The sequence below is a fragment of the Misgurnus anguillicaudatus genome, chromosome 19, assembly GCF_027580225.2.
Source record: "Misgurnus anguillicaudatus chromosome 19, ASM2758022v2, whole genome shotgun sequence".
Classification (NCBI taxonomy): Eukaryota; Metazoa; Chordata; class Actinopteri; order Cypriniformes; family Cobitidae; genus Misgurnus; species Misgurnus anguillicaudatus.
The window spans coordinates 24244505-24260560 of NC_073355.2; the positions used below are offsets into that span (position 1 = coordinate 24244505).

Genomic DNA, 16056 nt, shown 5'->3' on the forward strand with positions numbered 1-16056 from the left:
AAAATGTGGAATTTGCATATGATTAGGCACTTCTTGTCTGTGTGTGTACGTATGCCATCAGAGAGGTTGATAAAATAATCAAAGGCATTGCAGATATGAGTGGTGATGGCACAGTGGATGGCACAGCCTTTGTAGTGAGAGACCCGGGTTCGAATCCACTGTGACACCCCATTGTGTCCCTGAGCAAGGCACTTAACCCCTAGTTGCTCCAGAGGCGTGCGACCCCTGGCATATATAGCACTTGTAAGTCGCTTTGGATAAAAGCGTCAGCTAAATAAATAAATAAAATATGTGGGAATTTATCTTTGTCTATAAGAAAAAAAGTTAACAAACATTAAAGAGCTGAAATCAACTTAACCATTTATTCTAAACTGTCTTTCCATGGCTTGCGTTCCACTTAACACAATGCAGGCATTTTTAGTAATAAAATTAGAAAAATAGTCATTTGGGAGAAACTTAAACAATGCTTAAACAATGCCAACATCATATGCCAAACCTGAATAAAGTGCATAAAATTAATAATAAAAAATAAATTTGTGATGTGCCATCAGTTGTGGTCTTGACCGGTCTTAAAATAAAATTCTGAGTCCTCTTTGTCTGAGACCGAGACGAGACAGAGTAAAAAAGCGGTCAATTCCAAGACACGACCAAGACCTTTAAAACTACAACACTACGCTCCTCCTCCCGCTTAATTCCTTTCACCTGTGTCCCACACTTGTTGTCAATGTACTCTCCCACAGTTTGCTATTTAGTTCTCTTCCTCCCTCTGTTCCCTGCGAGTTCGTCTTTTTATGTGCTTTTCTATTTGGTTCTTGTCCTGTCCAGTTTTTGTTCATTAATCCATTTTTATTTTTCTTAGTTTATTTTGTCATCTGTGTGCTCTGCTGTTTCGCTCTGTACTGCCTGGAATGCTCTGTGTGGTTTCTCTGTCCACAGGATTATTTTGCCGCAGGCTCTCTCTGTTATGGACATTATCTCCACCTCTTCAGTACTATCGCTATCCAGTGGTGCAAGCTGACCTCCATCCGCTCCGTGTTACAGAACACTACAGCCTTCATTGCTGTGTTCATTGCACAATGTCTTCGTACAGCGGATTCATCACCCTGTCTTCGTACAGCGGATTCATCACCCTATCTTCGTACAGTAGAATCATCAAACTGTCGTCGTACAGCGGAATCATCACCCTGTCTTCGTACAGCAGAATCATCACCCTGTCTTCGTACAGCGGATTCATCACCCTATCTTCGTACAGCGGAATCATCACCCTGTCTTCGTACAGCGGAATCATCACCCTGTCTTCGTACAGCGGAATCATCACCCTGTCATCGTACAGCAGAATCATCGAACTGTCATCGTACAGCACAATCATCACCCTGTCTTCGTACAGCGGAATCATTCAATTCAATTCAATTTTATTCAATTCAATTTTATTTATATAGCGCTTTTCACAATACTCAATTGTTTCAAAGCAGCTTTACATTAATAAAAGCAGTAAAAGCACAGAAAAACGACAGATAGCATAACATAATACACAATAGCATAAGCAGTCAAATTTGCTGCGGCTATGACGCGACATTATGAGCGAGCATATTACTAATGTAACGTCTAGAAGAAGAAGCTAAGTTAAGCCAAAGCAGGCTACCTCCCCAGGGTAAAAAAAACCCCTAGGAGAAAAAAAAAACAAAAACACTGGGTTGTTTAGCCGAGGAAATAAAAATAAAAGTCCTAGGAGGGAAAAACCCTTGGGAGATATACATTTATATACACACATATAAACGGATAAGGAGCTTAAGCGGAGATTAAGCGGAGATTAAGCAGAGATTAAGCGGATATTAAGCGGGTCCTGCTGGTGGTCGTTGGTCAGGCATCAGCTGGGCATCACATTGAAGGACGACCAGTAGATCAGAGGTGTGCCGACTTTCACATCTACCGGAACTGGGTCTGTTTGTCCCATTGTCCTCAGGGTCAATGGGACCCAGGGACGAGACAGGGAGAGAAAAACAAAATCATATTAACGTAGGGGCCGTTCACATGTAATGCAAGTGTCACACAGTGATGTGGTTTAATCAGCTTAGTTTCAGACAGACTAACTATTGAGGCATAATTGTTTTATCCACAGTTGAGGATTTTGCAAATTGGGGGCCCACTGCGACGGTATATATGGTAACTAAGGGTCACCTTCCGATTTTTAAGAGAAAATGAAACCTGTCGACCCGTTTGACTAAGGCCTGTAACCCCACTGTCGTCGTTAATGCAGGTTCAGTGGCAAACGGGTCTATATTGCATACTATTTACAAGATCACGAGAAAACGCCAACATCGCAACCTGACCATACGTGTCAACCCGTTTGACTAAGGCTGGAGGCCCCACTGTCGTCGTTAATGCAGGTTCAGTGGCAAACGGGTCTGTATGGCATACTATTCACAAGACACAAGAAAGCGCCAAAATCGCAACCCGACCATATGTGCTAACCCGTTTGACTAAGGCCGGAAGCCCCACTGTCGTCGTTAATGCAGGTTCAGTGGCAAACGAGTCTGTATGGCATACTATTCGCAATAGAAAGAAAGCGCCAAAATCACAATCCAACCATATGTGCCAACCCGTTTGACTAAGGCTGGAGGCCCCACTGTCGTCGTTAATGCAGGTTCAGTGGCAAACAGGTTTGTATGGCATACTATTCACAAGAACACGAAAGTTCCAAAATCGCAATCAGACTATAGGATAAGATAAGGTATTTATTTATTTATTAGGTTGGTATTTGTTATGACCGATAGTGATTTTAACAGTAAAGATAACTATTTCGAGTTAATTAATTTTAATATACAATTTATGCGAATGATTTTTTGAAGAGAAAAGTTTTAAGTCTAGATTTAAAATTATCGACTGTGTCTGATTCTCGGACATCGGTTGGTAAATCATTCCAGAGCTTAGGGGCTAAGTAGGAAAATGACCTTCCACTTTTAGACACTTTTGATAGTCTAGGGATAATCAAGAGACCAGAATTTTGCGACCGTAGTGTGCGTGATGGATTGTATTCTGATAGTAATTCTCTAAGATATGAGGGTGCTAGGCCATTTAAAGCTTTGTAGGTGATTAGTGATATATTAAATTGTATGCGATATTTAACTGGTAGCCAGTGTAAAGATGCCAGAATTGGGCTTATGTGGTCATACTTTTTAGGGCGAGTAAGTACCCTTGCGGAAGCGTTTTGAACTAGCTGAAGCTTGTTTACTTGATTTGCACGGCATCCCCCGAGTAGCGAGTTACAATAGTCTATTCTAGAGGTCATAAAAGCGTGGATAAGCTTCTCTGCGTCAGATGTAGACAGTATATGGCGTATTTTCGAGAGATTTCTAAGATGGAAGAATGCTGTGCGGCAGACGTTGGCGATATGACTATCGAAGGATAAGTTGCTGTCGAACATCACACCTAAGTTCCTAACCGTGGAAGATGGCACCACAGTGCAGCCATCCATGTGCAACTTGTAATCTGACATATTATGTTTGTAGCGATTCGGTTCAATAATAAGTATCTCTGTCTTATTGGAGTTCAGCTTAAGAAAGTTATGTGCCATCCAGTCACTAACATCGCTAAGGCAGTCTGTTAGCTTAGAAAACGTGTGTGTTTCGCTGGGATGTGAGGAGATGTAAAGCTGGGTATCATCCGCATAGCAGTGAAAACTTATGTTATGTTTCCTGATAATGTCTCCTAGAGGTAACATGTATAACGAGAACAGGATAGGACCTAAAACCGAACCCTGCGGTACACCGCATTTAACCAGGGAGTGATATGACTCTTCCTCGTTTACATAAACAAAGTGATAGCGATTGGTTAGATACGACCTAAACCAGGCTAGCGCCTGACCACTGATACCAACATAGTTTTCTAGTCTATTGAGTAAGATTGTATGATCTATTGTGTCAAAGGCTGCACTAAGGTCTAATAATATAAGAATTGAGATTTCACCCCGATCGGATGTTAATAGGAGGTCATTTGTAACTCTAAGCAACGCTGTCTCTGTGCTATGGTGGGGCCTGAATCCTGATTAGAACTTTTCATATGTACTATTATTTGTCAAGAATGGCTTGCCACTACCTTTTCTAATATTTTCGAAAGAAAAGGGAGATTTGAGATTGGTCTAAAGTTATTAAGCACTCCCTGATCAAGCTGCGGTTTTTTAATCAGCGGTTTAATAACTGCTAGTTTGAAAGCTGTTGGAACGTATCCTATTTCTAGCGATGAGTTAAAGATATTTAGAACCGGGGTTGACACTACAGGGAATACCTCTTTAAGCAGTTTTGTGGGAACGGGGTCTAATATACAGGATGATGATTTGGATGATGTAACTAGTCTAGAGAGCTCATCTATTGTAGTAGGTTTAAATGAATCAAGATGTTCGTATGGTAGTCTAGTGTTAAGTGAACTAACGGGTTGAGTGGTGGCTGCCTGGGTAGCTACGATGTTTTCCCTTATAGCCGTAATTTTGTTAGAAAAGAAGTTCATGAAGTCGTTACTATTGTGTTGAAGTTTACTATTGGTTTCTGTTTGTTCTTTATTTCTAGTCAGTTTTGCAACGGTGCTGAAGAGGAAACGAGGGTTATTATGATTCTCATTTATAAGCTTGCTAAGATAGGTAGATCTGGCGGTTTTAATAGCCTGTCTGTATTGTTTAACACTCTCTTTCCATGCTGCACGCCATACCTCTAATTTTGTGCTTCTATAATTTCTTTCCATTTTCCTAGTTGCCTTTTTGAGTGCTGCGGTGTGATGATTATACCATGGAGCTGGCGGTTTTTCTTTGATTCTCTTTTTTCGAATGGGAGCAACGGCATCCAATGTGTTAGAACAGACATTGTTTAGGTTTTCTATTACAATATCTAGATCGTCACAGTTATCTGCTACATGTTTAATTTGGGACAGGTCTGGAAGAGTGCTAATAAATCTATCTTTAGTGGTGGAAATAATTGTTCTGGCTAATCTGTAGCATGTTGTGGATTGAGTGATCCTATCTAGAAGTACAGTGTATGACACAAGGTAATGGTCAGAAACTGCATCACTCTGAGGTGATATTTTGATGTCATTAATATTGAGCCCGAGTGACAGAATTAAGTCTAATGTGTGCTTACGAGTATGCGTTGGCCCTGTCACGTTTTGTCTAATATTGAGAGAATTTAGAACATCCATAAATGCACGTCCTAGTGCATCTTTTGGGTTATCCACATGAATATTAAAACTTCTTAACACGCACCGGCCCGGCGGCGGGCCCTAGGGGGCGTTTTTACGTGTTTTTGTACTTTGTTTAACATCAAATATTCAATCAACAATCATAAACTTTGCATTATTTGAAAGTTTAAACACTCCAAATTCATGTTCTGAGCTTATTTTTGCAATCAATACACTGGTGTGGAAAAGATTAAATGAAATGCAGACGGAATGCATATAAAAATTTTTGTGGGTACTCACATGGCTTGCCATATGGTTCTGATAATTTCTGACAATTCCCAAAAACTTCAACGTACATTGCAAGGTAAGGGTCCACTCTTCAAAAAGCATCCCACGTTTTAATCCAAAACAATGAAAAATAGTGAGAAATCCAGCAATATCCTCCTTTGTTTACATCCGCGCGTCCGCTAAGTATGATCGATCATGTTTATTTTCTATCAAATATCGATTTTTATCAGTGAAAATCCATCTCTTCCTGCTTCGTTAGACTGTTCAGATAAATATCCCGCCCTATTTTTCTGTTTTGTCCAATCAGAAAAGGTTTGACAACTCAAAATCTCATGCGACCAATGATTTGCCTAGATAGATGTCCTTCAGCTTACCATAGGCTTTTGACTGGATTACACCAAAACAAAGCCAGCCAATGCATAGTGAGCAAAGCTTTGATTGACAGAGGAAGTAACCAATCATGAAACGATTACAAGGATTCAACTTACGTCAGTAAAGTGTACTTCTGCGCAAATCTACAGAAGCGCATGGAGAGAAATGCCCACGCCCCCTCCGTGCGCGTTTGTTTGTTTGGGTAGCATAGCAGCCGGCTAGGCACTCCGGAGCCGCTGAGAAACCTCTTCAAATGTTAGATATAACATCTCCATTGTGGATCGTGGACTGCAGATGACTTTTTTGTGTTGAAAGTGTTTTGGAGAAGTTGATAAAGAGCATGATCGCGGATCAACAATGCAAGACTGGATATAAACAAAGCGCGTCGTCGAGGAGAGATGGACCGGATTATGAGCTCAGCTGCGCTCGTTTGGATAAAGTAAGTGGATTCTTTTGTTGATTCTTTATTTTACGTTACATTTCTTGTTTCATGTTAGCTGTTTTGATTATAAAGTAACACTGGAGATGACTAATATACGAGTTTTACATGGTTTCGTTTTTGTATGACATGTTATATAAATGCATCAAATTTATAGCTATATGAATCAAATGCACAGAATATACAAACTAAAAACTAGAAAATAAGATATGTGGTGGAAAATATGAGTATTACCAGCTGAGAAATATAGGTTATTTGGCAAACATAAGACATTTGTAATTATAAATAAATATATTCATGTAATGTGTGTGTGTTTGTGTATATGTATTATGTTCATGTATATTACATCATAGTTTCTCATACAAATAGTTGTATGTCTCTAACTTTTGACTCAAACTAAAATCCTCTCTTGCTTTGTGTGTGATGTGATGTGATGTAAAACAGGACTTCAGCTGACACAGAAGGACTGGAATCTGGAGTGCATTCATGAGCGACCACATTCAAAATAGCAAGTATTTTGTTATAATGTGCAAATGTTTTTTTCTAAAATGGTTTTTTCTATGTGCTTTGGTGGGCAGAGAAGTTCTGAATTGATATACATAATGTAATATGTAGTCCTGACTCATTTTCTTTTTATAATCATGTCATATTGTTATCATGTGTATATTTGGAGTTTCCAAGTGCACTTTTTCTGAAAGGACGCCTGGACTTTTTTGAAATAAAAGCTCACAGAAACAACATTTTTTGGAGTATCATTCTCAAATTTGAATCACAGCATGGTCAGACATTCAGTTCACCTATATGGTGTCCCCAGGTGTCTCACATGACCATTTCATACCTTTTTTGCTAAGTGAATGTTATTTAAAGAAAAACGGAAGTAATTTAATGTATATTTTACCTTGTTTTACTCTGTTTCTTTACTACTCTGAGTTGTTATGACTATTAGGCAACAATATGTCAAGTGTCTAGTTTCAAACAAGACCAGAATTATGAATATAGACCATAGGGTTTAAGAGCTGCAGATGTTTTAGTTTGGAGTTGTCGTTTTTCAGAAAATGCTCAAAAATATAAGTGCTAGCTAACAGGTTAAAATCACCAACGATAAGAGCTTTATCTACAGTGACTACAAGCTCAGACAGGAAATCTGCTATTTCTTTAAGGAAATCTACATGATGGCCCGGAGGTCTATAGATTGTAGCTAAGGCAAAAGAGAGCTGTTTGTGGTTACGATCGGTTATTTCCATATTTAACAACATTAGTTCGAATGATTTAAATTTTACTTCAGATTTTTGGTTTACTTTAAAAATTTTGTTGTATATTGTAGCTACACCACCCCCTCTCCCCTTTAATCGAGGTTCGTGTTTATAATAATAGTCTTGTGCGGTGGATTCGTTTAAAATAATGTAGTCGACTGCTTTAATCCATGTTTCTGTTAAACAGAGAGCATCTAAGATTTGGTCTGTAACTACTTCATTGACAATAGGTTCTTTATTTGTAAGAGATCTAATGTTAAGAAGGCCGAATTTTAACATTCGAGGTTCATCTTTTAATGTATTGTTTTCTAATTTTATATTAATCAGATTTGTACCAGATGTGTCAAGCGGTGCTATGTATTTATTTGTTCGGGGAACAGATACAGTTGAAATGTGTTGATATTCTGGTAAGATTGACTCGAAGTGCTGGGATATAAGTGATCTTGACATATCACGGCAGCTAACAGATGGACGGTTAAGCCGATCCGTCTGTTGCCTGACTTGTACCCTGGATAGTCAGACTGTATTCGAAGTAAGACTATTGGTCAGATTTATAGAGAGAATCGCCCTTCCTTCCTGAGATGGATGGAGGCCATCTCTCTTTAGGTCTCTCTAGGTCAGGTCTCCCCCAAAAATGCTTCCAATTGTCTATAAACCCTACGTTATGCTGAGGGCACCATTTTGACATGCAGTCGTGAAGAGACAATAATCTACTGTAAGTTTCATCCCCCCGGTAGGCGGGGAGGGGACCAGAGCATATTACATTGTCTGACATTGTTTTAGCAATTTCACATATCTCTTTAATATTATCTTTGGTGATCTCCGACTGGCAGAGTCTGGTGTCATTCGTGCCGGGGTGAATAACAATTTTAGAAAACTTACGCCTAGCATTAGCCAGCACTTTAAGTTTTGATCTAATGTCTGAAGACCTGGCTCCCGGTATACAATCGACTATGGTGGCTGGTGCCTCAATGTTCGCGTTCCTAAGTATCGAATCTCCAATGACCAAGGCACTTTTAACAGACGTCTCAGTCGGTGTATTGCTTAGAATATCGAACCTGTTTGAAATTACCAGGGGGGTCTTGGGTGGGCACCGGAAACGACTTTGCCGCCTGACAGTCACCCAGTTAGTCGGCCCCCTTGACTCAGATGATGGAACCGAGCTATGTGTATTATGTTTAACACTAGGCGCACCCGAAACAGTGTTTGTAGCCTAAGCGGTATTAGCGTTTGTAGCATTAGCGGTATTAACGTTTGTAGCATTAGCGGTATTAGCGTTTGTAGCATTAGCGGTATTAGCGTTTGTAGCATTAGCGGTATTGCTGTCATCAACTAGCGTTTGGATGCGCGCTTCTAGTTCTGCAATCTTCTCCGTCAGCCTTACTACTTCAATACACTTAGCACAAGTAAACCCCTCTGTGCTGATGGAAGAAGCTAAACTGTACATGTGGCAAGTAATGCAGGTTACAATAACAAGCGGAGTCTTACCGCTTTCATGTTGGGTGATGGCGTCTTCGGTCACCTGGACGCGGTCCGTGAAGCTACATCGCGAGGGAAGCTCACTCGCAGCATGCCCCGATCGCCTGCGGACGTCTGTAGCCAGTGTGATGTGAGGCACGCTGAATCTGCGACGGCCGGGCAGCGGCTCCTCCACGGCTTCTCGATCGCTTTCATTCTGGGCGATGGCGTCTCCGTTCCCTCGAGCGCGGTCCATGAAGCTGCACCGCGTAGGGTGTTCGCTTTTTGCACTTCTCGGTCGCTTGTGGATGTCTGGAGCCTGGGTGAACTGGGCGCTGTACGTCGCGTAGGATCTGCGATAACCGGGTATCAACTGCTCCACAGCTTCCCGCTCAGGTGAGGACAGGTCTGAATAGCATACAGTGAATGAGTCCGCCATTAGATCGGCAAAATGGTAACTAAAACCGGCACCTGTTTGTTGATGCTAGCGGGCTATATGCTAACACTGGGTGTTAAGCAGTGATAAATCATTTCACGTGGTAGTACTGCTCAATAGTCGTCACGGTAAAGTATTCTTGAGATAAACGAATATGTTATATTATATAAATAGGAACAAGGTAGTCAGAAAATAGGATTTGGATGATAAACTCGACGGAGCTCTGATGCACGATGCTCACGCTGACCAATCAGTAGTCTCAGTAGTCTCACGTAGCCAGACCTTCACACAAAAATCAACAAAATAGAGGTATGGGTTTGACGACAAGTGACGTCAAACTGTCGTCGTACAGCGGAATCATCACCCTGTCTTCGTACAGTGGATTCATCAGCCTATTTTCTTACAGCGGAATCATCACCCTGTCTTCGTACAGCGGAATCATCAAACTGTCTTCGTACAGCGGAATCATCACCCTGTCGTCGTACAGCGGAATCATCACCCTGTCTTCGTACAGCGGAATCATCAAAGTGTCGTCGTACAGCGGAATCATCACCCTGTCTTTGTACAGTGGATTCAGATTCATCACCCTATCTTCGTATAGCGGAATCATCAAACTGTCTTCGTACAGCGGAATCATCAAACTGTCTTCGTACAGCGGAATCATCACCCTGTCGTCGTACAGCGGAATCATCACCCTGTCTTCGTACAGTGGATTTATCAGCCTATTTTCTTACAGCGGAATCATCACCCTGTCTTCGTACAGCGGAATCATCAAACTGTCTTCGTACAGCGGAATCATCACCCTGTCGTCGTACAGCGGAATCATCACCCTGTCTTCGTACAGCGGAATCATCAAAGTGTCGTCGTACAGCGGAATCATCACCCTGTCTTTGTACAGTGGATTCAGATTCATCACCCTATCTTCGTATAGCGGAATCATCACCCTGTCTTCATACAACGGAATCATCAAACTGTCTTCGTACAGCGGAATCATCACCCTGTCGTCGTACAGCGGAATCATCACCCTGTCTTCGTACAGCGGAATCATCAAAGTGTCGTCGTACAGCGGAATCATCACCCTGTCTTCGTACAGTGGAATCATCAAACTGTCGTCCTACAGCGGAATCATCAAACTGTCGTCGTACAGCGCAATCATCACCCTGTCTTCGTACAGTGGAATCATCACCCTATCTTCGTACAGCGGAATCATCACCCTGTCTTCGTACAGCGGAATCATCAAACTGTCTTCGTACAGCGGAATCATCACCCTGTCTTCGTACAGCGGAATCATCAAACTGTCGTCATACAGCGGAATCATCACCCTGTCTTCGTACAACGGATTCATCACCCTATCTTCGTACAGCGGAATCATCACCCTGTCGTCGTACAGCGGAATCATCACCCTGTCTTCGTACAGCAGAATCATCACCCTGTCTTCGTACAGTGGAATCATCACCCTGTCTTCGTACAGCGGATTCATCACCCTGTCTTCGTACAGCGGAATCATCAAACTGTCTTCGTACAGCGGAATCATCACCCAGTCTTCGTACAGCGGATTCATCACCCTATCTTCGTACAGCAGAATCATCACCCTGTCTTCGTACAGCGGAATCATCACCCTATCTTCGTACAGCGGAATCATCAAACTGTCGTCGTACAGCGGAATCATCACCCTGTCTTCGTACAGTGGATTCATCAGCCTATCTATCTTCTTACAGCGGAATCATCACCCTGTCTTCGTACAGCGGAATCATCACCCTGTCTTTGTACAGTGGATTCAGATTCATCACCCTATCTTCGTATAGCCGAATCATCAAACTGTCGTCATACAGTGGAATCATCACCCTGTCTTCGTACAGCCGAATCATCAAACTGTCGTCGTACAGCGGAATCATAACCCTATCTTTGTACAGCGGATTCATCACCCTATTTTCGTACAGCGGAATCATCAAACTGTCGTCATACAGCGGAATCATCACCCTGTCTTCGTACAGGGGAAATTATCACCCTGTCTTAGTACAGCGGAATCATCAAACTGTCGTCATACAGCGGAATCATCACCCTGTCTTCGTACAGCGGATTCATCACCCTATCTTTGTACAGCAGAATCATCACCCTGTCTTCGTACAGCGGAATCATCAAACTGTTGTCGTACAGTGGAATCATCACCCTGTCTTCGTACAGCGGATTCATCACCCTTTCTTCGTACAGCTAAATCATCAAACTGTTGTCGTACAGCGGAATCATCACCCTGTCTTCGTACAGCTAAATCATCAAACTGTTGTCGTACAGTGGAATCATCACCCTGTCTTCGTACAGCGGATTCATCACCCTTTCTTTGTACAGCGGAATCATCACCCTGTCTTCGTACAGCGGAATTGTTACGATCCCAGATGGTATTTTTTTAGGGGTATGAATGGGAGGCAACAATATGAAATGATGGATTTATTTTTGGTGTGTGTATGGGAGCCAACAACGACAGACAACAAAAATAGTGGGCAAAACTGTGCAATTTATTAATGTACAATGGTGTTTAGTGGTGTGACAAGGTGAATAAAAAGGTGATGATATTTACAATATTTACAAGTAACAAATAACAAATACACAAAAGGGGAAAGGGGCACGAGCGGTGCCAAAGCAAAGAAACAAACAAAACAAAACCGTTCTAGCTAACGTTTAACCCTCTTACCTACGCTATAAAACAAAAAGGTAATTAGATAAATCTTCAGCGTCACACGACGCCCTAACTTACCTACTCTACCTACCCAAACACAAAACGTACAGCGGGTGGCACACGCTCCTAAACTAGTGTCTCTAATACAGTGAATGTAACCTACGTGTTGCACAATGTATGTCACATGACGTACTTACCTGTCCACTTTCCCCAATATTAACAAAGTCACACACAACAGAGCGAATGAACACTAACGTACAAACGCATAAACAAGTGACTATAAAACTGGGTACGAACAGTCTGACATACACAACAAGAAACAACACAGCAAATGATTCTCAAACAGTATACCAAACAGCAACAGGGGTTTTACAATAACAGTAACCAGCGTACTGGCCTGAATGAACAGCGGTGAGATTTAAATAGGCGGTATCGGGTGTTGATTGGTGGATCGACGAGTGACGTCATACAGGATAATTAAGATTGACAGGAAAGGTGTTCAATGGCAGGGATCTGAGGAGACAGACAGCGGAGGAGAGAAAGAGAGAGAGAACAAAAAGAACACAAAAAAACCAACAAACAACAGAGCACGTAACAGGAATCATCACCCAGTCTTCGTACAGCGGATTCATCACCCTGTCTTCGTACAGCGGAATCATCAAACTGTCTTCGTACAGCGGAATCATCACCCAGTCTTCGTACAGCGGATTCATCACCCTATCTTCGTACAGCGGAATCATCACCCTGTCTTTGTACAGCGAATCATCACCCTGTCTTCGTACAGCAGAATCTTCACCCTGTCTACATACAGCGGAGCTTCTCTCTGTCATCAACCAGCGGAGGTCACGCCTTGTCATCGCACCGCGGAATATTCATCCTGTCTATGTACAGCAGACACCTCATCTAGACTCTAGCAGCGGGAATCTCACCCTGTTTTGCCCTGCGGAACTCTCACCCTGTCACCAAGCAGTGGAACTCTCACTCTGTCACCAAGCAGTGGATCTCTTCCTGTCTTCTATCAGCATTTTCCTCTCTCTCTCTCTCCTTGTTTTGTGATTAATAAAATCGAATCTGCATTTGGATCCGTGTTTATGTTTCTTACCCTGACAAGATCAGTGTAACGCTTAAATAAAATAAATAACAAATAAGAAAAAAATTATTTAACATATATAATTGAACATCCCACTTCTGTTATGCCTTAAACCATTTGTAAATAAGGGGGTTTTCACACCTGCCTTGTTTAGTTCGATTGAATCATACCAGAGTTCGATTGCTCAGTTGGTGCAGTTCGTTTGGGCAGGTGAGAATGCAGCAATCGAACTCTGGTGCGCACCAAAAGCGGACCAAACAAGCGGACCGAGACCAGCTTGCAGAGGTGGTCTCGGTACGCTTTCAAACGAACTCTAGAGCGGTTCGTTTGTGGTGAGAACAAGATCCGAGATCGAACCGACCTAACTGCAAAAGTACTGCGCATTTTGGACTAAACCAGCTGCCGTAGTCAACTGCGCAGTGCATTATCGGATGAGGAAGTGTTTGTTGACCGTCTCTATTAGCAATATTAGCAAAATGACAAATCGCGGACATACCTGGATTTGCGGGCGGAGCCTCTGAAATTTTTTGTCTTCGCCGTTTGTAGTGCATTAAAATGTTGTTTTCAAGCCGCATCCGCGATTCATTCTGAAAATTAACAGTTTGTCTAGAGTGCTGTATACAAACTATGTATAACAACCACAGAGACATATTCACAGCGCGCAGCCGTCTGTCCATGGTGTCTGCTGTATTATCCTTCTTTTGTTTACTTCCGGGGGTTCCGTTGGAATTTGCCGCACGTTGATTCTGACCAATCGTGAAGCCGTTTAGGAAATACGTTCAAATACATGTGGCCAATGAGTGATGTTGATCTTATCACATGACAGAATTTTGGTTCGTTTCAATTGATGCGGATCAGAGCAATCAGTGTGGTGTGAAATGGAACCAAATCTGCTAAAAAAGTTACAATGTGTGGCACCCTGTGGTATTATTCCAACCACAATTTTACTTTTTACAAGGTACTATTTAGAACCTCTTAAAGATTTTGTAAACACCTAAATCTTTGTAACACCGACTACGCCACCCTGGGAATTGCACCCAGGGAAATATGAATAATGGCACACAGGTTAGTTCCCACAAAGATTCAGAGGAGACATGAATACAAAATAACAATTTTTTATTCTTGCAGAGTAAAATCACAATTTAAATGTAATGTCTTGATCAAGAGACTAGTGAAGCTAGCTTCATTTTAAAAACACTAGATTAGGTACCAGACATCAACAGTTCAGATCGGGTCACAGGGAGAAATAAAGAAAAGCAAATCTCCACTTCACCACACACTTTAAATACAAATTTCTTTGGGCTCACTTCACCACACGTGTTTCAAAAAAAAACAAAAAAAACAAAATTACAAACCACTTAAGTGAACAATTACAAAAAAAGAAATTTAAAGAAATTACACTCCTCCCCAGACCGATCGGACAGTTGAATAGAATACCACGCTCCACAAAATAACCAAAGAAACACTAAATTGTGAAACCAATATTAAATCAAATAAACAAAGAAAACAAAATAAATCACATCATTTATAACAAAATACAAAATAAAGTAAACACACTAGCACTCATTCCTCACGTAAACCATAATCCATTTACCATCCGCACACTATACACACTTTAAATTCACACGCGCGCACACACACACTGAACAACGTGTCCTTCTCACACTATAAGTCGCACACACACACACACCCACTTTAACTTACTCATACATACAACCACGCAAACCTCCTCCGGTTGAAACAATGCGGGGGTGCGCGACTACCCGCACGAACTAATACCCTGTCCCACAGTTATTCCCAGGAGCAGGACAGCATAAATGAAGGGATGGACCAGGCGTCACAGAAAGGTATGCCGCCCAGCAGGTACGTAAACGAAATAGAAAAATGACGACAAACAAAACCAAAAAGAAGGGGAAGCTGGGTCACAATCAGCTACACAGTGTCATGGCCGTATACCCCCGGAGCGCTTTAAGCTGATAAAAGAAAATGACAGCATTAACGGTAGAATTTACATAATCGGCATGCGATAAGTCAGTGCATACCCACCTGATTATTTGAGAGTCGGCACTGCTGACATGTCAAAGGATGGACTAACTCCGCACAGCATGCATACTATATAAACAAATAGAGCGCTTACAAATAACAGCTCCCTTTAAATTAAATAACTCACAATAGTATACGAACCTGTGAAATAGAGTCCGCCTTGCTAACACCACGGCATGGCACGAATAATACAGCCCGGAAAGAATACTAAAACAAATGAACAAAGCGCATGCAGTCAACAGCTCATCGTAAATAAAACTAATTTATACACTGTGACCTACCCAAAATGCAGCAAGTCCCCACTCAAATACTCGTCCCAAACGGCTCACAGATCCACCAAGGAAACAGACCTTTAACGTCCAAAGTCGCAGCAGCAACCAACCGTCAACACGCTTAAACAACGCTGGAGACCTTTCTTTTATACAGACCTACACCCATAGCGCACCTGTCTCTAATTAAAGCACTTATTCAGCCCGTCTCTGGGTAGTGCTGCTACAATCTACCCCCCTCGAATTGGATCGACGTCCCGGCGATCACAGGGCCACTTCAATTCCATGGCCTGAAAAGCACAGTGACTGCATTAACTACCCCGTTTGACCCCATTGCTGGCCTAGGGAGGCGGTTCACATTGGAATGCTGGCCTGCTGTAACTCGACTGGTCCTCCTAACCACACTCCTAACCTCACGAGGAGAATTGTCCAGTCCAGACCTTGCCCCTCCCTCAACCAACATAGAAGCATCCACTTGCACCGTGCCAGTTCTCAGAGGGGGTACAATATCCCTCTCACCATCCTGAGAATGGGCTTGCACCATAAGCTCTGAACACCCAGGGACAACTCT

The 16056-nt window shown here is 42.1% G+C and overlaps 1 protein-coding gene and 1 long non-coding RNA gene across 2 annotated transcripts in view; both read left to right on the forward strand.

Moving 5' to 3' along the window:
• Positions 1-16056, forward strand: part of ighd (immunoglobulin heavy constant delta) — a 171111-nt gene that overhangs the window by 60033 nt on the left and 95022 nt on the right.
• On the forward strand, positions 5414-7002 carry LOC141351058 (uncharacterized). The gene is made up of 2 exons (XR_012359211.1): positions 5414-6262; positions 6707-7002. It is a non-coding gene; the product is annotated as an uncharacterized lncRNA (long non-coding RNA).